This window comes from Lynx rufus, unplaced genomic scaffold (genome assembly GCF_022079265.1).
Source record: "Lynx rufus isolate CCGP_SWC_20201006 ecotype Redwood Valley unplaced genomic scaffold, mLynRuf1.p SCAF_3, whole genome shotgun sequence".
Classification (NCBI taxonomy): domain Eukaryota; kingdom Metazoa; phylum Chordata; class Mammalia; order Carnivora; family Felidae; genus Lynx; species Lynx rufus.
The window spans coordinates 169,851,335-169,877,553 of NW_025814845.1; the positions used below are offsets into that span (position 1 = coordinate 169,851,335).

General features: G+C 41.8%; 1 long non-coding RNA gene across 2 annotated transcripts in view; it reads right to left on the minus strand.

Moving 5' to 3' along the window:
- The window catches only part of LOC124520363 (uncharacterized), a 35,973-nt gene that overhangs the window by 2,362 nt on the left and 7,392 nt on the right, over nt 1-26,219 (minus strand). The window lies entirely within an intron of this gene.

The following is a 26,219-nucleotide window of genomic DNA, read 5'->3' on the forward strand; positions in this document are numbered from 1 at the left end:
TGTAAAAACTTGGCATACTAAAGTTAACAAAAGATATGCAAGGCCTCTTCACTGAAGAAAAAAAAGGAATATCTCTCTGTGATATTAAAGAAAACTTAATTGGAGGGGCGCCTGGGTGGCTCAGTCGGTTGAGTGACTGACTTCGGCTCAGGTCATGATCTCGCAGTTCGTGAGTTCGAGCCCTGCGTCGGGCTCTGTGCTGACAGCTCGGAGCCTGGAGCCTGCCTCAGATTCTGTGTCTCCCTCTCTCTCTGCCCCTCCTCCACTCATGCTCTCTCTCTCTCTCTCTCAAAAATAAATAAACATCAAAAAATTAAAAAAAAAAAGAAGACCTAAGTGGAGCAATATGGTATGTCCATGGATCAGAAATGTCAGAATTGTTAATCCTCTCCAGATTGATTTATAGAATCAGCATAATCCTCATCTCTCCCTCTGCAGGCGATTTGACCAGCAATTGGCAAGTCAATCAAAAAATTTGTGATGAAAATTCCTACAGACCTCAAAGAGCACAGTTTTTAAAAAGAAGAAAGTTGGTATAACACTATCTGATTTCATGGCTTACTATACAGTTATAATAATTAAAACACAAAAAATAAGGGTTTGGTAAAAGGAGAGACGTAAGGCTCCCTGAAACAGTAAAATAACTACAGGAATAGACCCACTTATATTTGGTAAATTCTTTTTCCCCAAACATGCCAAAGGAATTCAGTGGGCAAAGAGAAGTCTTCTCTATAAATCCACATTTTGTATGGGGTACAGAATTGTCGAATCACTGTTGGACGCCTGAAACCATTACTAATATAACATTCAATGTCAACTACGATAAAAGGAAGAACTCTTACAACTCAATAACAAAAAGATAAATAACTCCATTTTTTAAAAAAGGCTTGAATAGATATGCAAATGGTTGCAAAATACATGAAAATATGCTCAACATAACCAGTCATCGGGGAAATGCAAAGTAAAACCGCAGTGAAATACATCTGCAGACTCATTAGAATGGTTAAAAATTAAAAAGATTAACAATCCCAGGGTGCCTGGCTGGCTCAGTCAGTGGAGCATGTGACTCTTGATCTAGAGGTTGTGAGCTCAGCCCCAAGTTGGGGGTAGCGATTATTTACGTAAGGAAATATTTTTTTTTTAACAATTAACAATTCCAAGTGTTGGCAACGATGTCGGCAACTGAAACTCTCGCACACTGCTGGTGAGAGTATAAAATGGTACAACAACTTTAATAAATACACACCTACTATACAATGCACCTGCAAGAGTGTGAAGGCAGCTATAGACAACACTTAAACTGTATTTACAAAAGCAGCCAGGAAGCTGGAGGTCTACAGCATCTTTTTGTGCCAGAGAGGAAGGAAGTGCCCAAAGAATGAAGAAAACTATCTCATGGACCCAATCTGGGACAATCTGAGTATAAAATAATGATTAAGTTACAGATTAATGCACTGAATAGGAATCATGAGTCAGACATACATACATGAGAAAGGAGAAAACTCTCATTTGTAATAGAAAGTCAACTAATAAATGCAGAAGAAATAATGGAATTAGGAAATCAACATTTAGCAGCCGCAATAGTAGTAACCGGAAGAAGCAAAGAATCACTAATGGACGCTTGAATTAGTGGGGTAAACTTTGATGAAGAACAGGAAATTGACACAAAATACCAAGTACAAAACATTCATTAACTTTACAATGGAGAAACATGGCAGGCACAATTTTAACCTAGTGATAAATTTTAAAAATGTGTGTCTCCTATATATTAGAAAACAATGGAGTCGCTTCTGTGCTTTTCCTGAAAATATTATATAACCTGAATGTAATCAAGAGGAAATATCAGACAAACCAAAACCAAGAAACATTCTACAAAGTAAGCTGCCCACACACTTTTCAAAATTGTCACAGTCAGAAAATCCAAATGAAGCCTGAGCAGTGGTCCCAGATGGAAAGCAACTAAATAAAACAACCAAATGCAACATGTGATCTTGGACTGAATCCTAAATCTGTACGGGACATTTTTGGGGCAGTCAGTGAAATGCGGATGGGATCTGGGGGTTAGAAGTTAGTATTGTCTCAATGTTAATTTCCTGACTTAATGGCAGCTCTGTGGTTATGCAGGAGGCTGTCCTTGCTTTTAGGAAACATTAACAGGTAATGGCTTCCTACCTGTAATTTGTTCTCTAATGACTCAGAAGAAAAGATCATGAAAGTGTTGTTCTAGTTATTATAGGTGAGTGGCAGAGAACAATCAGGTATTATGCTCATGGATTCTGTGGGTCAGGAATTCAGACAGCACACGGCATTGGGGGGCTTGTCTATGCCCTGTGATGTCTGTCTGTGACCTCAGCTGGGAGATTGGAAGGCTGGAGCTAAATCATCACTCCCTTGTCTGGTGGTTGACATTGGCTGTCAGCCAAGCTGATGCTGATTGCTGTTGACTGGAAAATCTATATGTGGCCTAGCCGTATGTTCTGGGCTTTCTCACAAAATGGCAGTTGGTTCCTAGGGTGTCTCAAGAGAGATAAGCAGGCAGAAGGTGTAGCCTTTTTATGACCTAATCTGAGAAGTCACATAAACTCACTTATGCTGTATGCCGTTGTTTACAGTAGTCACACATCCAAGGAGGTCAAGAACAGAGAACACAGACCGCACTTTTTGTTGAGTTCTAGAAGAGCATGTGGAACAATGACATGTTGCTCTAGCCATTTCAGAAAGTATTATCTGCCATGTCCGCACTTGAAAGAGAGAAAGAGTGATAAGGCAAATGTGATAGAATGGTAACTATGGGGCAATCTGGGTAGGAGGATACAGGAGTGCCTTGTATGCCTCTTATGCCTTTTCTGGGGTTATTACTGTTCTATAGCTAGAAAATAAATAATAACCATGTACTTCGTTAAGCTAATAATGTTCAACTATGAGATTAAAACCGCCTTGGCTAAGAAATAAAAGAATTATTAATACTTCTTAAAACAATCAATAATCTATTAATAATTACTAGTTACTGAAATTTCAAAAATGTTTTAAATCCCACTGCCCATGACCTTCACCACATACCATGCATTCTCAACCTCCATAATGCAATATACTCTGTTCGGGAGGACGATCATACGTTTGAAGGTCACGGCAATGTCAAATCACTATAAAAGTTTCTAAATGCTAGCACTCAGTTTCAGGACCTCCCTCTTCATGACCACAAACACACAGTGTGTGGACCACACCTTGAGGAGCAGTACTCAAAGCTGTATTTCTGGTGTTTTATTGAAGTGTCTCAACCGGTATCTCAAAATTACCATTTTTTGAACACTTTATACTTCCTCATCCAGCTTGAAATGTCATGTCATCATAAACCAAGTTCTCATATAATTCGCCCTTTTCCAGGTCCAATATTTTATTCCATTGGCCCTCACTGGAACCACACTGTTTTGATTACTATCATGGTAAAAGATGTTTTACTCAGTACTCTTCATTACAGAATATTTGTAAAGCTCTCCCGTTATTCTCTCAGAACTTTTAGAATACTGTTTCCGGGGCACCTGGGTGGCCCAGTCGGTTGGGCGTCTGACTCTTGGCTTCAGCTCAGGTCATGATCTCACAGTTTGTAGGTTCAAGCCCCGCATGGGGCTCCACACTGACAGTGCAGGGCCTGCTTTGGATTCTCTCTCCTTCTCTCTCTGACCATCCCCTGCTCGTGCTTGCTGTCTCGCTCTCTCTTTCTTTCCCTCTCTAAATAAATAAACTAAAAACAATTTTTTTAGTAATTAAAATATCATTTCAAGTGAGAAGAGAATCACACTTATATATTTATTGGAATGCATCAAATAATTAATTGATTTAGAGAAAAATATCATTAAATGGTCCCTTCCAGGAACAGAATATGTCTTTTTATTTATATGTCTTTGTATATGTCCTTCAGAAAAGTTTCATAATTTTCTTCTAATAGGGCTATTGATTTCTTTTTATTTTTTTTAAGCTTATTTATTTATTTTAAGAGACAGAGAATCCCCAGCAGGCTCTGCACTGTCAGCACAGAGCCCAATGCAAGGCTTGAACTCACAAATCTGTGCTAAAATCAAGAGTCAGACGCTTAACCAGCTGAGCCACCCAGATGCCCCAATAGGGCTATTCATTTCTTATTAGATTTGTATTATTCCTGGATATTCAAGAAGGTGCTAACAAATTGCTGGCAGCATGAATGAATGTGTCCTCAAGGTTCTGCTGGAGGGGCACCTGGGGGGCTCAGTTGGTTAAGCATCTGACTTCTGCTCAGGTCATGATCTCGCAGCTCTTGAGTTCCAGCCCCATGTCGGGTTCTCTGCTGTCAGCACAGAGCCTACTTTGAATCCTCTGTCTTCCTCTCTCTGTCCCTCCCCTGCTCGTTCTCTCTCTCTCTCTCTCCCTCTCTTGAAAACAAATAAACATAAAAGGAAAAAAAAATCCTGCTTGAGCCTGAATTGCTGAACTGTGACAGTGGTAGGATTCAGCCTGTTGGATGCAGGGTCCCCAGCAGGAAGGGGGCATGTGAGAGTTCAAAAGTCTGTCAGGATGTACTCATCCTGGGAAAGAAAGAGAGGTGTGTAAAGTTTGGGTCGGTGATGATCTCTCAGTCATCGGAGGGAAAGATCACATTAAATTGTCTAAAACCTAAAGAAAGAGAATGTAATGAATAAAAATGGAAACTCTGTTTATATATTAGACCTCTGGAAAAGATGATTCTAAAGTCGATATACGTAAATAAGAAAGCAAGAGCAGAACGTTTTTGGAAAAACAAAACAAAACAAAAAAGTAGTGAATATAGAATTGTCCTACTAAAAACACATGTTATTAAAACACAACAATTAAAATATTTTGATATTGGGACGCAAATAAACACATGTTATTTAAACACAACAATTGAAATATTTTGATATTGGAACGCAAATAAACAGAAAAATAGAGCAGGATAAAAAGTCCAGACATTAGCCAAAATATAGGTGGGATCAAAATAAATCTCATATCAACAAATGGTATTCGGACAACTGAGATTTGGAAAGAGAAAAGTTTCAAACAATGTTCTCACTCTACACCAGGTTAAATTCAAAATAGGTCACATATTTACATGTAAGATGATGAAAATATGAAACCACTAAAAGAAAACATGGGTGAATTCCTTTAAAATTTTAGGGCAGGGAAGATTTTTTCCTGGAAACTTCAAAATCAGAAACCATAGAAGAAAAAATTGATAAATTGACTACATAAAAAAATTTTAAACTCCTCAATTGCAAATGTAAAAATCAAAGTAAAAAGAAAAATGGGATTGGGGGGCAAATTTTTAAATATTAATTTAATGTAAATAATGTTTATCATGGAAATTATACCTTATAAGTGTACATTATAATGTCAATTATAACATTTCCCAAATACATAAAAAGCATGTAGGGGCGCCTGGATGGCTCAGTTGGTTAAGCGTCCGACTTCGGCTCAGGTCATGATCTCGCGGTCCATGAGTTCGAGCCCCGCGTTGGGCTCTGTGCTGATAGCTCAGAGCCTGGAGCCTGTTTCAGATTCTGTGTCTCCCTCTCTCTCTGACCCTCCCCCGTTCATGCTCTGTCTCTCTCTGTCTCAAAAATAAAAATAAACGTTAAAAAAAATTAAAAAAAAAAGCATGTGGAAACCAATAAGAAAAGACTAATAGCCCGATATAAAAATTGATACAATTACTTTGTAGAAATATGAATGGCCCTTCGCCTATAAAATAGGTTTAATCTCACTTAAATAAGGGGGATGGGAATTTAAACAACACAATACCATTTTCAGTCTATGACTTTGACAACACGTTCTTTTGGCAAGTATGTAGGGAAACCAGTATTCCCACAAACTGCCAGTAGAAATGCAAACCGGCTCAGCCATCAGGAGTATCTCAATCAGAAATGTATTCACCTTTTGCCCTGGCATTTCCGTATCTGGAAATTTGCTCTATAACGATACTCTTTGCTCCGTAACTCTACTCTGATGAAATGACGTGTGCACAAGATTATTCATTATAAGATTGTAACAGTAAAAAACTGAAAATAACTCAAGTATCCATCGGTAGAGCAAGGTAAATGAATTATGGTAATCCATAATGGAATATCATGTGGCATTTTTCACAACAGGGAAGTTTTTTTGTACTGCTTCAGAAAATCTCTGCTCTATTAAGCGAAAAAAAGCAAAGGGCATGTCCTAGTTCACTAGGTCGACCCTATCAAAGCACCACAAACTAGGTGGCCTAAAACAACAGAAATGTATTGTCTTATAGTTCTGAAGGCTGGGAGTCCAAAGACAAGGTGTTGGCAGGGTCACCGTGCCCTAAAGCCTCTAAAGAAGGGTCCTTTCTTGCCTCTTTCAGCTTCTATTCTCGGCGGGCAATCCTTGGCCTTCCTTGGCTTTGCAGATGCATCACCCCAACCCCCACCTCGGTCATCACACACCATTCTCCCTGCATGCCTGTGTCCAAGTTTCTCTTTTCATAAGGACGCCAATCATACTGGATCAGGGTTGACCCTAATGACCTCATTTTCACTCGATTACATCTACAAACATCCTATTTCCAAATTAGGCCATATTCACGGGCACTGGAGCTTAGGATTTCAACATATATTTTGGGCGGGGATACAATTCAACCCATAATTATCCAGAATAATACATAGTAAGCTGCCTTTTGTGTAAGAAAAGGTGATAAAAGGGGCACCTGGGTGGCTAGGTCGGTTAAGAGACCGGCTCTTGATTTGGTGCTCTACACTGGGTTCTGAGCAGACAGTGTGGAGCCTGCTTGGAATTCTCTTTCTCTGCCCACCCCCCCCCCCCCTTGTACTCTCTCTTTCTCTCTCTGTCAAAACAAATAAACTTGAAGAAAAAAAGGAGACAAAAATATGCTGCTAGCATTTATTAAGAAGTCCTAGGGGGGCCTGGGTGGCTCAGTCAGTTAAGCATCCACTTCGGCTCAGGTCATGATCTCGCGTTCATGGGTTCAAGCCCCACGTCGGGCTCTATCCTGACAGCTCAGATCCTGGAGGCTACTTCGGATTCTGGGTCTCCCTCTCTCTGCCTGCCCTGGCTCATGCTCTGTCTCTTTCTCTCTCTCAAAAATAAACATTAAAAAAAAGAAGTTCCAGAAAAATCTGGTACATATAGTATAATAATAATATCAGAAACTAAGTTTTTATCCTGGAAAGTGGGGAGTGAGGCAGAAACAGGCGAGAACGGAAGCAAGATTATATGCTTTCTTACGTTGTTACTATATGTTATTTGTTATAATATGAACATTTCACTTTTTCAGAACACAAAAAACTAATTCAACAAAATCACTATGATACACTGAGAGCAAACGGCAACTGTATTTTGGGTCCAGGGTAACAGGATGGCATAGCATGACCTCAGGGGTGTCAGCCCCTATGCCCAAACACACACTTCGGTGGCATGGGGCCAAAGCAGTGCCGACAGAACAAACACCCACAGCTGAATTCTGAACTCTATGCTGAAAACTTCAGAGTTCTGATGGGCCCCAGAAGCTTCAGTACCAGTTAGTAGCAAGAGAGTCTAAGGTAGGTAGCGATTCAACATCAAAAAGAGATAACGAGGAGGTACCTTTATGTGGCTTTTTTTACACTGCAGAGACCTCACCAATTGGTCAAGGCTGAGAGGATCTGTTTGTGAACACATGTGAGATGCTCCCTAAAAATTTCCATATGGGGCGCCTGGGTGGCTCAGTCGGTTGAGTGTCCGACTTCGGCTCAGGTCATGATCTTGCATTTGTGGGGTCAGAGCCTGGAGCCTGCTCCAGATTCTGGGTCTCCCTCTCTCTCTGACCCTCCCCTGCTCATGCTCTGTCTCTCTCTGTCTCTCAAAAAATAAAATAAAACGTTAAAAAAAATTTTTTTTAATTTCCAAAAATAGGGGCACCTGAGTGACTCGGTTAAGCACCCAACTCTTGATCTTGGCTCAGGTCATGATCCCAGGGTCGTAGGATCAAGCCCCACGTTGGGCTCCATGCTGAGCATGGAGTCTGCTTGGGATTCTCCCTCTCTCTCTCTCTCTTTGCCCCTCCCCTGCTTGTGCATGCTCATGTGCTGTCTCTCTTTCAAAAAATACATTAAAAAAAATAAATAAAAATAGAGGTGCCTAAGTGGCTCAGTCGGTAAAGTGTCAGACTTCAGCTCAGGTCATGATCTCACAGTTCGTGAGTTCAATCCCTGCATCAGGCTCTGTGCTAACAGCTCAGAGCCTCAAGCCTACTTCGGATTCTGTGTCTCCCTCTCTCTCTGGCCCTCCCCACCTTGTGCTCTCTCTTTCTCAAAAATAAATAAACAAATATTTAATAAATAAACAAAAATAAATAAATAAAACGATTTTTAAAAACTTTAAGAAATAATTTAAAAGGATTTTGAAGGAGGCACAGGGCCTATGACAGGGAAGTGTTTATTACTACTGTTTATGTGATCCCTGGGGTTCAGTCCTGCCACGTTCAAGCTGTGTCACCTTGGGCAAGTTGCTTAACCACTTTATGCGTCAGTTTCATCGCGTACAAAACAAAGATCCCTTCCAATTTCCATTTTTGTACTCCTCCTAGAGGTGAGGACGCCTGCCCACTTCGTGTCAGGTTTGGCCATGCCAGCTGTCCGAGGGAATGAGAGAGGAAGTAATGGGCAACGTGTCTGGGCAGAAGTTTTCAGAACTGTCACACGGGTCAGCCATCTCTTCTCCCTCCGCGATGAGACCAAAACAGGGGCTTTCCCCTTGACCTTGACACCGAGCTGCCGAGCAACAGCTGGCCTAAGGCCAACATCAAATAGGAGTGAGAAATGAATCTTTGCTGTTGAAAGCACTGACATTTGGGTTTGCTTGTTACCACAGCCCTACCTAGTCAACACTGACGGAGAGATAGTACTTTCTCCCTCCTAGGGTTGTTGTGAGAATTAACTGACTTAGTTCATTAGAGCATTTACAACAGCATCTGACACGTAGTTATCACTAGTTAATGCTCGTGACTGTTCTTTTGATTAACACCATCATCAGGCTTGTGTGGTGACACATGACTGGATGAATGGGGAAAAATGAGGAAATCTTAATAAAATGCTAAGTTTTGCATTTATGGTATGCATACTTTACCTACACTATCTCATCTACAATTTTATATCAGTCGTGTGAGGTCGGTTTTATGAGTTCCGTTTCTTGTGTTTTTTTAAACGTTTGTATCATTTTGAGAGAGAGAGAGAAAGCATGAGTTGGGGGAGAGGCAGAGAGAGAGGGAGAGCAAGGATCCCAAGCAGGCTCCACGCTGTCAGTGCAAAGCCTGACATGGGTCTCCAGTCCACCAACTGTGAGATCATGACCTGAGCTGAAATCAAGAGTTGGCTGCTTCACCGACTGAGCCACCCAGGCACCCCATGAGCTGTTTCACAATGAAAAAAACTGGGAAGTTTGAGAAGTTAAATGCAAGGCTACACAGAATAACAAGTAACAGAGCTGGTATTCAAACTCGTTATGGTTGTCTCCTTCCACTTTACTCCACAGCTCCCCTCTGACCTGGGGCAATGTTGAGGAACTCAAAACGTTTTCAACACTGTGCCACCCTCAAAATGGCAGTTGCCCCGATCCAGTAAGCCCCAGTGATCCCCATGAAGCAGGAATGGTATTCTCCCCTCAAATCACGGCATGAGGTTGCCTTCTTTTGTCTCCTTCTTTTTCAGCTCACTCACTCCCACCTCGTCCCTCCTTATCATCTCAGCAAGTCCAGAGCTGAATTTTCAGAAATCGAATTGGTAGAAAATGGAACAAGTAGAATAAGCAGCAGAGCCCATGGCTGTGACCTCCCTGCTCCCCCCACCTCTGCCATCCCATCCGACCAGACTGATCTCAACAGCTGTGCCCCCGGCTCCTGCCTCTTGTCTCCACTAGTGTCCACAGACCTGCTCTTGAAGGAACCTCTGTCCCTGAGGAAATGGGGACCGTGACAACATACCACACCATGCAAGTGCCGTTCCCTTCTCAGATACAGATGGGCCCTGTGACTCCTAATTTCTCATCAACTCAAATCCTCACAGTCTTTTCTCCACTCACTGGTCAGAGTGACCGTTCCAGAGTGATACCAAATCGTATTGCTTCCTGACTTCAAAGTTCCAGTGGCTCCTATCACACACGGAATAAATCCAACATGCTTATCATGTCACATGTTAACTGGTCACTGGATGCCACTCAACCTGATTTTCCCCTCCCTCTCTCTTTTGTTCTCAACATATTAGACACACTGTTCCCTTCTCTGTGCATGAATAAACAGGATCACATGAACAAGTAGTGACCAGGGAGAATAGGTTGCTTAGGAAACAGAAGAGAAATACTTAAGATCTATTTAGTATCCTGATGGAATTCCAAAAAGCTATTGCATCCATAAAACAAGAACAGGTCCCTATGAAACAAAAATAGAGAGGGCACACAAGAAGAGAACCAAGAAAGATTTCTCACAAATTAAAGACATAAATATCAAAATAAAACATTCAATAGATAAGCCAACTCATAAAATAGAGATAAAATCCAAATTAGAGTCCTAAGAGCTAATATTAGAAAAATCTTACAGCAATTAAAGCAAAAGTAATAAGCAAGATATGAGACATATAAGATGACTCCAGATGGTCCAGCTCCCATATGGGAGATGTTCCAGAACAGAGAACACAGAAAATGAACGGAGGAAATAATCAAAGAAATAATAGAAGAAAAATGCCCTGATCTGGGGAAAACTGAAGAGACGTGGGTCTTCCAGTTTAAAAGGAGCACGAAAGATTAAGGAAGATGAATGAGAGTAAAAGATGTAAACCTAGACACCTCCCAGTAAAATTAAAGCACTTCAAAGAAAGGAAAGAGAATACCCAAAATTTCCCAAAAAAGAAAAAAAAAGTTCCTATGAAGAAATAACAACCTACTGGTGTCAGATCAGCAACGATGAATACCACAAGAAAGTGAAAGGTTAACTTCAAGATTTTGAGAGAAAGTTTGGCAATGAGTATTCTATACCTGGCCCAAATTTCAACTGAATATAAGAAATGATTACCAATGCTTCCAAACAACTAAGGACCAGGGAAGCTAACCTTCATTGGACCATCTCTGGAAAAAAATTACTTGAGGAGTTATTTTAGCAAAATCAAAAGGAATCCCAAGCAAGAACATATATAATCTAAAAAATAGTATAATGCAGAAGTGCCTGGATGGCTCAGCCGACAAAGCGTCCGAATTTGGCTCAGGTTATGATCTCACAGTTCATGAGTTCAAGCCCTACATAGAGCTCTCTGCTGTCAGCACAGAGCCTGCTTCAGATCTTCTGTCTCCCTCTCTCCCTGCCCCTCCCCAACTTGTGCTCTCTCTCAAAAATAAAATACACATTAAAAGCTTTTTTTAAATATTTAAAAAATATTATAATGCATTCAAGAGAATGCATTCAAGAGAATGCAAAAAAGAGATTCTTGGGATGACTGTAGGCAGCTTGCCTTGAAAAAAAGTGGCTCGGGGCACCTGGGTGGCTCAGTCGGTTGAGCATCCGACTTCAGCTCAGGTCACGATCTTGCGGTCTGTGAGTTCGAGCCCCGCGTCAGGCTCTGGGCTGATGGCCCAGAGCCTGGAGCCTGCTTCCGATTCTGTGTCTCCCTCTCTCTCTGCCCCTCCCCCGTTCATGCTCTGTCTCTCTCTGTCTCAAAAATAAATAAATGTTAAAAAAAATTAAAAAAAAAAAAAAGAAAGAAAAAAAGTGGCTCTAATTTAATCAGGAAGTCAGAAGTCTCTTAAAAAAAAAAAAACATGAGGGGCGCCTGGGTGGCGCAGTCGGTTAGGCGTCCGACTTCAGCCAGGTCACGATCTCGCGGTCCGTGAGTTCGAGCCCCGCGTCGGGCTCTGGGCTGATGGCTCAGAGCCTGGGGCCTGCTTCCGATTCTGTGTCTCCCCCTCTCTCTGCCCCTCCCCCGTTCATGCTCTGTCTCTCTCTGTCTTAAAAATAAATAAACGTTGGAAAAAAATTTAAAAAAAAAAAAAAAAACAAAAAAAAAAAACATGATGTTCATTCAATATATATTTTGAATATGCAATTAGGATTTCACTCTTCTGTAGTCATGAAAGTAATAAAAAACAATACAGCCCCAAGTAAAACAAAAGCTGTCAAAGAAAGTCACAGAATATACAAGGCAAATTAAAATGTGAACGATTTTCGAGTAGTTTCTGGGGGGGAAAATTCCATTGACCTTGATGCTTGGAATTTTTTCCTTCAAGAGGTACAGATTCAAGGATGTAGGATTGCATTTCCTTTTCTGTAGGTCTGATCACCCTAATTTTTTTCTTTAGTGATTAATACCTTCAGAATCATTATATTGGAATCATTATGCTTAATTTGAAAATTAGTCTACAGACATGTAGACAAAGAACATAGAAGACTTAATGACAATTAGAGAAAAATAATCCTTGACAATAAAGAACTAAGGATGTCACTTAAGCGAAGCATAGAGGAGTAAAAGGAAACATGGGGGGAAATTGTAAATACAGCAACTTTTGTGTTTTACTTAGGGGCAACCGGTAAACAATGTCAACAGTCAGTGTCAAAATTAGTTAACATACAACTACCTAAATTAGAGAAGTAAGGGAATGTTGGGGGGTGAAGAGGGAGGCGAGTGTGTTAAATTCAGGGAGTCAACAGATATTTTAAAGTTTACAAATCAATAAATAGAAATATATAAGCATGCTATTTAGAGTTTGGTAGTAAACAAGCAGAAAGAATTAATAACAGAAAACATTAAAAATTATTTGGGGGGGGTGTAATTTTACTTTTTATTTTATGCCCTCAATACTACTAATTATGTTTTTACTCTGCATGGTAGACAGAACAATGATCCCCAAAGGTGTCTATTTCTTTTCTTTTTTTGTTTTTAGTAAATTTATTTATTTAGTAAATAAATTTAGTAACTAAAAATTTATTTAGTAAATTTATTTTGAGAGAGAGAGTGCAAGCGAGGAAGGGGCAGAGAGAGGGAGAGACAGAATCCGAAGCAGGGATTTCCTCTGCCTTTCTTCTACCAACAGGCTTAATTCCGTTTGTCTCTATTTCTTTAAAAAATTTTAAAGCACAATCGCTTCTCGGCCTTTTGGCGAAGATCAAGTGTAAAAAAATTTAAAGCATTTTTTAAAAAAAATGTTTATTTTTTATTATTTGTTTTGAGAGAGAAAATGAAAGCCAGAGAGAGAGGGGCAGAGAGAGAATCCCAAGCAGGCCCTGTATTGTTTGCGCAGAGCCAGATGTGGGGTTCCATCCCACAAATCGTGAGATCGTGACCTGAGCCGAGATCAAGAGGTAGAAGCTTAACCAACTGAGCCACCCAGGTGCCCCAAGATGTCTCTTTCTTAATCCTTGGAACCTGTGACTGCTACCTTACATGGCAAAAGAGACTTCGCCAATGTGATTAAGCTACAGATCTTGAGGTGGGAAAATCATCCTTGATAATCGTAATGAACTCAATATAACCACATGGGGCCTTAAGGAGGCAGAGGGCAAGAGTCAGAGAGGAGGTGTGACAGCAGCAGCAGAGAGTGGAGTGAAGGGGAAGGAAGGGGCCAAGAGCCAAGGAAGCTTCTAGAAGCTGGAAAAAACAGCGAAAAGAATTCTCCCTTATGGTCTCCCAGAGGAACACAGATTTGCTGACACCTTGATTTCAGCCCCTAAGGTTCATTTTGAACTTCCGACCTGTAGCCCTGGAAGATAATAAATTTGTGTTCTTTCAGGCCACTAAATTTGCGGTCATTTATTCCAGCAGCAACAGGAAACTAATATACTCTGAATGTGTTATTTATACTACTTTTTTAAAGGTTTAAAAGAGGAGCATCTGGGTAGCTCAGTCAGTTGAACGTCTGACTCGTGATCTCAGCTCAGGTCATGATCTCACAATTTGTCAAATGGAGCCCCACATCGGGAGCTGCGGGGACAGCACCAAGTCTGCTTGGGATTCTCTCTCTCCCTCTCTCCGCCTCTCATTTTCTCTCTCTCAAAATAAATAATTCAAAAAAAAAAAACATTTAAAAAATGCTTTAAAAATTTTAAAGAAATAGAAACAAACAGACGCAAGCCTGTTGGTGGAGGAAAGGTGGGAAATGGAATGAAATCCCACCGTCTTTTCTTGGTGAAGGCAGGAAAGGCCATGTTTTTATTTTGCATTATATTAGTTTAAAAAATTCCAGGAAGATCCGCTGTCATAGAAACCCAAATGCTGGGGCGCCTGGGTGGCGCAGTCGGTTAAGCGTCCGACTTCAGCCAGGTCACGATCTCGCGGTCCGTGAGTTCGAGCCCGGCGTCGGGCTCTGTGCTGATGGCTCAGAGCCTGGAGCCTGTTTCCGATTCTGTGTCTCCCGCTCTCTCTGCCCCTCCCCCGTTCATGCTCTGTCTCTCTCTGTCCCAAAAATAAATAAACGTTAAAAAAAAAAAAAAAAGAAACCCAAATGCTGGATTATTAGACATGGTTCTGTTTTGAAAGACTTCCAACCTGGTAGACCAAGGGTCCACTGCCCAAGGACCGAGCTAATGCCTGTGCATATGGATATCTCTGAGGAATCGAGGCCCTATGAGAGGGTGATGGCCTCACTCATGCCCATTTATTTAGAAATCAAGGTGGCCATCAGTCAGAAGGATTGGCAAGAGATCCCAGGACAGTGCCTAGGAGAGATGGGCTCGGTTACATCGAGTAGCTCGGTTACAGCCAGGCAGGTAGGAGACCTCCTTTCTCTTAACCCATCTCCCCTCTACTATTCCTCCGGGTGATTTCTTACCCCCATGCCAGCACTTGGCACTTGAGAAGAACCTAGCAGGATGACTCCTAAGCACATCACTAATGTATTTTGATACAGAGATTTGGAAAGTGCTCTTGGTCGTACTGTGATCATCGAAAAAGGCACTCTTCACCCCTGCCCCCCACCACCCCTTTAATCACAACCGTGTGCAGGGTTTAAAACCACCAGAGATGTCCTTGGTAGTTCAGGAAATCTTGTTGGTGTAACTCAAGTGAAATGTGATCTTTCTCCCACTGAAAAAGAGGAAAGGAAAGTGGTGACAGGGCAGGTGACAAGCCCAATTGAGAGTATGGAAGTGTAGCTGGGGGGTGGTGGGAGGACTAAACGATTACATTACAGCTCCTTTTAAAAACTTCTTTATCGTAACACTCAACACGGCTTGAAAGGATCTGCATTTCTCTGAGGCCCTCAAGTGTTGATGTTTCTCCTGCACCTGCCAAGTCACTCCTAAAACTGACATTCTTTCTTGCAGCCAGTGGAATCATTCTATTAAAAATTAGAATGACAGTCCGTTGAGCGTCGGACTTTGGCTCAGGTCATGATCTCATGGTCCGTGAGTGTGAGCCCCGCGTCGGGCTCTGTGCTGACAGCTCGGAGCCTGGAGCCTGCTTTGGATTCTGTGTCTCCCTCTCTCTCTGCCCCTCCCCTGCTCACACTCTGTCTGTCTCTCTCTCTCAAAACTAAAATAAAAACGTTAAAAAAATTTTTTTTAAATAAAATAAAAAACTGGAATGAGTTAACAAAAAACAGTTGGAATGAGTAGACTTTGCAATGCATTGTTTCATGGAAGAAGAAGAAAAAGAAGAAGAAGAAGAAGAAGAAGAAGAAGAAGAAGAAGAAGAAGAAACAACCACTCAATTGGTGAATGCGTCCCAGGACAAAGACAATGTTTAATCAAAGCACAGGGAAAATAAAGTAAAGTACTCAATCTAGGGACAAGAATGTCTCCTTTAAGGGACAGTTATTGTGTGGTTGATCCAACGTATAAATGGAAGGCTGAAGGGACGCCGAGCGATCAGTTTAAATCCATCATTGAGGCCGTCCCCCCAGTGAAGAAATGGCTTCCCAGCGAAGCCCAGGGATTGGCCCGAGATCTATTAGGTGGTAAGTGGCCAAGCCAGGAATTGAATGCAGATGTCCTGACTCCAAGCCCAGTGCTGCCTGCTTATCAAGCTGCCTAGCTGTCACGGAGACTTTGTGATGCCAGCTGTCTGTAAGTGTGTATCACTTCTGTTCACGTTTTCTTAGCCAAAGCAAGCTGCATATCAATGAGGCAGGACATATAAACCTGGGACAGTAGTGAGTAAATGGGAGCAATAATACAACCTGTACCAATTCCCTCTGTCCCTTTGGCCCAGCGGTGGTAGCAGCTGTTGATAATCTCTAAATCACTTCCCTGTCCTCCGCTTGGCTCCTCTACCCTCTAGGTCTCCGACCCCCTGCACTGCGCTGGCGCCTCTCTGTTGAAATGTTCTAGTCGTTTCTGCCTCCTAGTTAGGCCGACCGTGTCTGCCACATCCACACGAGAGCCCTTTCCACGTTTCTGGATGTGCTAGGCCCAGATAACAATATGTGGTGTGAATTTTGTTAAAGTAGCATATCTAAAAATACCACGTGAGTAATAATCATGACTGTGATCAAACTTGTGTCAGTGGGGGTTTGGTTCCATTCTGAGGGACGGAAAATCCAATGCAACGGCGGCATGAACAAGAAAGAACTTTCTCGTACACATAAACCAAGCCTAGAAATAAGTGACCAAGGGCCTGATTTGATAATTCTGTCTCCATCAGGCACGCAGGTTGGTCACTTGGCTTCCACTTCACGCTCCAAGATGGACTACAGCAATAACGAAATGTTCTAGAACTCAGTAGTTCAGATGGCAGCCTCCTGCCACCCACACTTCCAATTATTTTGAAAGGCACTAATTGCCTGTATTAATTTTTTGTTTTGGCTTAAAAAACGTGTAAACAGACATAATCTATTGCATTTATTTTTAAATGTTTTTTAAAATTTATTTTTGATAAAGAGACTGCGTCGAGCAGGGGAAGGACGGAGACGGAGAGAGGGACAAAGGATCCGAAGCTTGCTAACAGCAGCAAGCCCGATGTGGGGCTCGAACTCACCAACTGTGAGATCATGATCTGAGCCAAAGTCGGACGCTCAACCGAATGAGCCACCCTGGCGCTCACAGACACAATTTCAATTGGCCAAAACTCTGTACCTAACCACAGCTAGCTATAGAGGGGACCAAGAAATGCTAATCTTTATTCTAAGCAACTATGTGTTTGGCTACAAAACAGGAGTTCTGTTATTAAAGAAGGAGTAGAGGGAATGGACATCCAGAAAAAACCAGCAATTTCTGGCACTCCCCACAAACATTTGTACAGGTTAATAAATCTCAAGTAACTATTTCTGCATTCAAAGCAGCTACAAGCCCCAGGGAAGACAGCCATTTTTTGACTTGGATTTGAGAGGAGAGAACTTATTTTTCAGAACCCGGAAGGAGATGTGATCAACAAACTGTGCTCTCCTCTGAATTATAAAAAGAAATAAAGCAGCTAAACGACAAGTTGAAACAGAAGTTTGCTACAAATGCTATTATACTGATATTCACTAAAACTAATGTAGTCAATGTTTATATAACACTTTTTTTTTTTAGAATTTACAATTACTCTCATTAAATCCTCACCCCAAATTAGGAGTCTGTATTACCACCCTCATTTGAGAAATAGAAGGCTGACATTTAAAGAATTTAAATGATTCTCCCAAGTTTAAAAACAACGGACTGGGGCGCCTGGGTGGCGCAGTCGGTTAAGCGTCCGACTTCAGCCAGGTCATGATCTCGCGGTCTGTGAGTTCGAGCCCCGCGTCGGGCTCTGGGCTGATGGCTCAGAGCCTGGAGCCTGTTTCTGATTCTGTGTCTCCCTCTCTCTCTGCCCCTCGCCCGTTCATGCTCTGTCTCTCTCTGTCCCAAAAATAAATAAACGTTGAAAAAAAAATTTTTTTAAAAAATAAAAACAACGGACTAACATTAGTGTCCTCAGAGCTCAGAATCTATGCTATTCCTAACCCTGTAAGCAGGAGTTTGTGGAGTTTGACAAAGCCCTCCTGTCTCCATGTTAGCAGTGGATGATGATGACTCCCACAAAATCCCTGGGTGACACTGGAGATCTGAGCTACGTGGCGTGGTTGAGTCACTGAAAAAAAGATCTAGCCCTTTGTTGCAAATTTGTCTTTCTGTAAACCCAAGGGGTCTTGCCAAAAGCTACACTTTTTTCTAAGTGAAATGTGCAGGCAGAGACGCCTGGCAATCATAAATTCTCCCACATGCTCTGCTTCCTGAGACTGTTAGCCTGCTACTGACCAGCTTTCTGCCTCAGTTTTTATACGCACTCCCTACACTGTTAGACCTTCAGGTGGCGGTAAGTTCTGTGTTTTTAAAAAAATAAGAAGTACCACGCCCATGTTCATTGCATTCACAACAGCCAAGAGGTGTAATTGATGGATGAATGGATAAAGAAAATGTAGTATATACGTGCAATAGCATATTACACAGCCTTAAAAAAAGAAAAAAAATTCCGTCACGCGCTATGACACGGATGAACCTTGAGGATGTTATACTAAGAGAAATAAAACAGTCGCCAAAGGACACAGACTGCGTGATTCAACTCGTATGAAGTATCCAAAGTAATCGATGTCATAGAAACAGAAAATAGAAAGGCTGTGCCCAAGGGATGGAGAGAGGAGGGAAGAGGGATTAGTTTTAATGGGTATAGAGTTCCAGTTTTGCAAGATGAGAAAGTTCTAGAGATCTAGAGATATGTTGCACAACAAGGGAAATCTACGTCACACGACTGAGCTGTACACGGAAAAATGATTCAGATGAGAAATTTAATGTTAGGTGTTGTTTTAACCACAATTTTCAAAAAGAGAAAAAATTTGCAAGTAATACTGTACGAAGTAGGTTTCTCCAGGCGAGAAGTAGGATGCTGACCCAGGAATCACTGCACAGTTCAGAGGTGCCAGTCGAGGCCGTAACTAGGCAACTAAGCCATAGCTTTGGGGTGCACCATGCTGAATCAGACTGGAACTCAGCCACTGAGGTTTTTAAGTCTTTGCAGCTGGATTGCATTAAATGCTGCCAGTGCAAATCTACAGAGAAGACAAGGAGAGGAGGTGCACTAAGGCAGAGTGCTTTTCACGCCAAAGGTACCGCATAAATATTTTTACAGTTGAATTGATTGGACTCTAATGGTATCTGGTGTTGACTCTTGATTTCGAAGATGGTCTCCTAAGAACACACAGTCATGAGTTTCCCATCACGGGCCTCCAACTGATCTTGACTCCACGACACTCGGGCTGTTTGTGTGGCTCATGGGTGTGAGCTGGGACTGGCTCTCCAGCTTCTGCTTTTCCCCGGAACTGGATCCTGGGTCCACCCTCCTGATTTTGTCTCTTCCTCCAGATTAGATTTGCTGGCTCCCTCTACTTTTCCCCTCTGCCCTAGTGAACTCCATCTATTCTATACTTTTCTTCTTGCTCCAGCCCCGGTTTTATGTTTTCAAAGCTTGGACCCAAAATGCGTTACACTTAGCACAAACCCTGGGATTCATTAGAACACAGTGCGAGGAGCGTTTAGCATCTGCATACAACAGCCAATGAAGGTCTGATAACAGCCTTCTATGCAAAATAAGGACCAATAAGCCATTCTTGTCCCCCTGTAGAACTACAATGGCTGTGGAATCCTTAGTCTCAGAGGGGGTGACTTTCAGGGAAAATCTGATTTATCTTCCTATTTTCGGATTTCCTATTTTCAAATTGTGGTAATCTGAAAATATGCAAATACAAGTTATCAGTGTCAGGCATGCAAATTAGCACAAAGGCACATAAAGGCCTGAAACTTGATTCACATTTTTTTCTTAAAATAGGAAAGACCAGGGTGCGTGGGTAGCTCAGTCGGCTGGATGACCGACTCTTGATTTTGGCTCAGGTCGCGATCTCACAGTTGTGAGATCAAGCCCCATGCGGGGCTCTGCACTGGCTATGGGGCCTGCTCAAGATTCTCTCTTTCTCTCTTCTCTCTCCCTCCCTCTCCCTCCCTCTCCCTCCCTCTCTCTCTCTTTCTCTCTCCCTGCTCCTCCTCCACTTGTATCCCCCCCAAAATAAAAATAATAAACATAAAAATACTTTATGAATAAAATAGGAAAGGCCACGCAAACCCTCTGCAGACCCTCTTCTTTGCCCTAATGTTTGATAATGTTTTATAATAAATATATTATTTATCATGATAGCATATTCATTCCTCTGCGTGAGTTTTTCCGACGATGATAAACCGAGGCTGAAGTGATAGAAACATATTCTGTAAGACCCCCCGACAAGGGAGATCTCAAGACACAGCAACGTAGCCTCCAAAGGCAGAAGAGCAGCCTTGAGGTTGGTTTCTGATCAGAGAGCCCAAGTTCTACCCTCGGCTCTGCCACTTGCCACCTATATGACCTTGGGTAAGCTCTTTAGTGACTCTCGAGCCCTGTTTCTGTTCATCTACGTAATGGGGATAAAAATACCATCTGCCTGATAAGAGCTGTCGTGACAAATCGATGTAAAGAAGATCAATGTAAAGCTCTTAGCACGGTAATTCTTAACACAGAGTAAGATTTAGGTAAGTGGAAATAGTGAAAGCAATATAGAACACCTGTTCCTGCCATGAGAGGGCAGGTTTTAAAAGAATTCTGAGAATTGACTATTGCACAGCTGCAATTTATACTCACGACAGTAGGTGGCACTGGTACCATATCTATGTAGCACTAGGTTGCCCCTGATTTGAATTTTTTTTTTTTTTTTTTTTTTTTTTTTTTTTTTTTTTTTTTTTTTTTTTTTTACTGCGTTCCCGCTCAGCTTTCTTTTCCAGGAATAGCAAGCCGTATTTTCCCCTTGATCTTTTTTTTTAAGTTTTTCTTTTTTAATGTTTATTTATTTCCTTTTTGACAGAGAGGGAGAGAGAGCAAGCCAGGGAAGGGCAGGGAGAAAGAGGGAGAGAGATATGCCAAGCAGGCTCCATCCACACTGTCCATGCAGATCCCGATGCAGGGCTCAAACTCACAAACTGTGAAATCATGACCTGGGCTGAAACCAAGAGTCAGATGCTCAACTGAGCCACCCAGGCACCCCTTCCCCTTGATCTTTTGTGTTATGCGTTCCTAGTTTCATCGGCTATTTTCGGTAGCATAGCATAGTAAATTACACCGAAACCTTGGGTTGCAAGTAACTTGGTCTGCAAGTGTTCTGCAAGATGAGCAAACATTTCTGATAAATTTTAACTTGATGAACGAGTGATGTCTTGCAATACGAGTTCTGTAAGATGAGCAAACATTTCTGATAAATTTTAACTTGATAAACAAACGATGTCTTGCAATACGAGTAGCACGTGATGGTGAACGTCATGTGATCCCAACTGAGCCAATGGTTCTTGAAATTTGCTTTGACATACAAGTGCTTTGGATTAGTGTTTCTGGAACAAATTATGCTCACGAACCAAGGTTTTTACTGTATTTCTATTTTAAAATGCAGACACAAATTGTCATGGGCTGATTTCACGAAATTTTATTTTGAAGTTTTGCCCTCTTTCTAATGCATTCCCTAAACTTGACTGTATTATTCTACGTTGGGCATTGAAACAAGAATATTTTACATCTGTGGACATCTTTAAACCCAAGAGAGTTTCAAGCCCCTTTTTTCTAGGATATCATAGGATGTTTTTATCAGAAGGAATGTTTGAAGAAAAGACTTTGAGCATGGCAAGAAGAAAACTACCAATGCTTCTGAAATCATTCCTAAATTGCTTGATGGATATCCTCATGGTTAATTCAGCCGTGATGATAATTATATTTTCCAATTCGATTCGTGTTATTCGTGAATTTTATTTCCTATGCTGTTGCCATCGCAACTAAGTGCAGGTGATTCTCTCACCCAGCTGAGAAGGTTCAGGGCTCTCTTGCATCACAGGGTTTAGAGATTCCCTAAGAGTTAACTCAGTCCCTAAGGGTAAGGAGGCTCACTCAGAGCCAACTTTAGGCAAACACGGGCTCAGTGCAAAACGTCTTTGTGCAACCACACCCCAAAGTCTTGTTTGCAACTAGAGTTCTGTGGTCTGAGCACAAAGGGTGGTTTGTGAGATCAACAACAGGGGCAGGGCTGGAAGTTCACACTGGCCGGGGAGGTGAACTCGGAGGGTCCCGCTAATGCCTCTTCGGGAAGCAGCCGCAAGAGCCTTGCAGGAGAATTCAGAATGACATCTTACAGCCCACCCAGAGGCCCATTCTACCTAAGAGGGCACACTACTGACAAAACAAAGGCAATCGGGCTGACCTGTTTAAGCTTCTCTGTGGCAAGTGAAATAATTTTGAAACTAAATTCTTTTCTGTGTGTAAAGATGGGGAAGTCTGGGGCGGGGGAGGGAACTGAACGTTGCAGAAACTGAAATATCACGTGTTACCGCGTGGTGGTAAATTTGGTGAAAGAGGCCAGTGGGTTTCTTTGGCCTGTGAAGTCCCCTTATGTATATATCAAGACAAGAGAAAAGGGTTAACTAGATGATACGATGAAATTCCGGCATGAAAATACTCATTGTTGATTCCGTGAGCCAGTTTATATAATCAGCAAACAATAACAATTTGGTCTCCAAATCATGTCTCCCACTTTCTCGTGCTGGATAGAGCAATCCTGAATTCTGCTCTAACGGTGGTGTTACAGGACTTCGCTTCTTATTTCTGGTGAGTGGAGATACGTGACATTTAGCCCTTAAGTGTGATGCTGTCTGCTTGTTTCCAAGATACACTGCATCAAGTTGAGGACGTTATGTCATTCTTAGTTTACTAAGAGTTTGGATCAAGAATGAATGTTAAGGGGCGCCTGGGTGGCTCAGTCGGTTAAGCAGCAGACTTCGGCTCAGGTAACGATCTCGAGGTCCGTGGGATTGAGCCCCGTGTCGGGCTCTGTGCTGACAGCTCAGAGCCTGGAGCCTGTTTCAGATTCTGTGTCTCCCTCTCTCTCTGACCCTCCCCCATTCATGCTCTCTGTCTCAAAAATAAATAAACGTTAAAAAAAAAGAATGAATGTTAATTTTAATCCAATGCCTTTTGAGTATCTATCCAGATGATCATTTGGTTTTTCTCTGAGACTTTTTTTTTTTACATTTTAAAAAAAGTTTATTTATTTTGAGAAGCGTGAGAGACAGAGCATGCAGAGGGCGGGGGGGGGGGGGCGGGGGAGGCGGGGCGGAGGATCCCAAGCTGGCTCCGTGGATGTGACACTTGAGCTCACAAACCATAAGATCATGACCTGAGCCGAAGTCAGTCACTTAACCAACTGAGCCACCCAGGCGCCCCGTGAGGCCTTTTGATGAGATGAATTCTGCTGTTAATTTCCTATTACCTAACTACTCTTCTATTTTGAGAATAAAACTGAAGTCATTTTGTATTGTTCTTTACATGGATTGTTTGACGAAATGCACTAATATTTCATTTTGGATCTCTATTTCCAGCTGTATTTGTATTGCATCTGCACAAATATCAATTTGCATTTTTTTTCCTCCCACATTTTAACAGGCTTTTCTGCCAGGGTTATGTTGTTTCAATAGAAGACATGAGGAAGCATCCCATCTTTTCCCAGGGAACAGTTTACAGTAAATTCTCAGCTGATCTCCTCTTGGAATACACAAAAGTATTTGCCTTTATATCTAAGCCTGCCATGTTTTTTAGATGTACTATTTTCACCACATTTTCTGCGTCTTCTCTGCTATTTGGACACCTGAGGCTGTCTACTTCTTGACTCAGTGTTGGTCATTTACATTGAATTCCGTCTTTCAATTGTGATTTTTACATTTTATGAAGTGAGAACCACACAGCATAATCTCACGTAAATTGGTTTCCCTAACTCTGTGGTCCTACGTCCTTTTGTATTCCTCATTGTGCATATTTCCATTTTACCTTTCTTCTTGGCTGGATCTGCTACAGGTCTCTTCATTTTACTGGGATGCTTCCACTTCAAACAGCTTACAGAACATTAAGTAAAATCCATGGCCGGTGGAATTTTCCTGTTGTTCACATTCTCCGTGAACAGTAGTTTCCTGTCTTCAGATAACATCCTTCTCCGAAGAATTCTAACATTTGTACCCAGACAATGAACTGCAACAACAGTTTTACAAATAGGAAGACTGAAGTCAAGAGAGGCCTTTTTGGCAAATCACGGGAGATACCAAAACACAACTCCCCGGGGCCAGCGCTTGCCTGGCACTTGAAGTGTGGGCCAAGCCCAGTGAACAAGGACGAACATTAACAGTCAGATCATTTCTAAATGGAGTTCGCCTTCACAAAGAACGTAAGTGAGTTGACTTCTCCTCCTAAAAGACTTTTTTGGGTAAGTGGTATGAGTGGTTCGGAGAAACCCTGAGGCAGAATTTTATGGGAGGGAAAGGCTTGTTTAAATAAATAAGAACATTAGGTCACAGGAACTTGACTAAGAAACTATGTGAGTAAAAACCCCCAGGCACCGTCCTCCTGAAACAGCTGAGCCAGGTGACTGTTGCAAAGTATGTTGAGATACTTCCTCATCTTGAAAGATGTGAGCTCAGGAGTCTTATCCAAATGCAAGGCCAAATGATCTAGGGGTGAAGCCAGCTGCTGAGCCTGAAGGCTGTTACTTTAAAACATTGTCTACGTTTTAAGGCTGAAGGTTGGTTAAGCTATCATTTATGGGCTGTGCAATCACACATTTGCTTGAGTCAAAGGATAGCTTTCAAATATCCAAATTTAAAATCTTGCTATCCAATGAACCATCCTTAAAACTTTGAGTCACTTTTATTGTGGCAATAACAACTCTATGCTAACTTGTAGGTTCTCCGAAGACTAAAAAGACCGACATTCAAACACATGAATTCTGAGTCCAAGGACCATTAAAGGCAGCAAATAGCTGTCTCAATTTTAACGAGACATTTAACACGAAAGCATTTCAGAATGTTGCTTATCTATATATCCGAAGGATAGGAGAACAGGATATTGAAGAGATATCTGTACTCCCATGTTCACTGCAGTATTATTCACAATAGTCAAGACATGGAAGAAGCCTGTCAATGAATAGATGGAAAAAGAAAATGGAGTGTATTTATGTACAGTGGAATATCATTCAGCCATGGAAATAGAAGGAAATTCTGCCACTTGCAAGAACGTGGATGAAACTTGAGGGCATTCACCTAGCATTATGCTAAGTGAAATGAATCAGGAAAGACAAACACTATATGATTTCACCTATATGTGGTATTTTTAAAAAGTCAAACTATAGGGGCGCCTGGGTGGCGCAGTCGGTTAAGCGTCCGTCTTCAGCCAGGTCACGATCTCGCGGTCTGTGGGTTCGAGCCCCGCGTCGGGCTCTGGGCTGATGGCTCAGAGCCTGGAGCCTGTTTCCGATTCTGTGTCTCCCTCTCTCTCTGCCCCTCCCCTGTTCATGCTCTGTCTCTCTCTGTCCCAAAAATAAATAAAAACGTTGAAAAAAAAATTTTTTTTTAAATAAAAAAAATAAAAATAAAAAGTCAAACTATATTTCTACAGAAATAGAGTAGATTGGTGGTCACTAGGGTCTAGGAGGGAGGGGAAAATGAGATGTTGTTCAAAGGGTGCAAACTTACAGTTATAAGGTGGATAGGTTCTAGGAACCTATAAGCACAGCACGGTGATTATAGTTAATGATGCTGTATTATGTTCTTGAAAGTTTGTAAATCTTTTTTTTTAATTTTAATTTTTTTTTTTTTGAAAGAGAGAGACAGAGTGTGAGCAGGAAAGAGACAGACAGAGTGGGAGACTAGAATCCAAAGCAGCTTCCAGGCGCTGAGCTGTCAGCATAGAGCCTCACACGAGGCTCAAACCAAGAGATCGTGACCTGAACCGAAGTCCGACGTTTAACCGACTGAGCCACCCAGGTGCCCCGAAGGTTTGTAAATCTTTTTTTTTTTAAACAGTTATTCATTTTTGAGATTAAGAGACACAGAGCATGAGCAGGGAAGGGGCAGAGAGAGAGGGAGACACAGAATCCGAAGCAGGTTCCAGGCTCCGAGCTGTCAGCACAGAGCCCGACACGCGTCTTGAACTCACGGACTGTGAGATCATGACCTGAGCCGAAGTCAGCCGCTTAACCGACTGAGCCACCCAGGCGCCCCCGGAAGGTTCATAAATCTTAACTGTTTTCACCACACACACGAAAATCTTAATCATGTGAAATAACGGAGGTGGACCTTACTGTGGTCATTACCTCTGAATATATTGGTGTATCAAACCCATCACATTATACGCCTTACATGTATGCAATTTTATATGTCACCATATTTCAGCACAACTAAAACA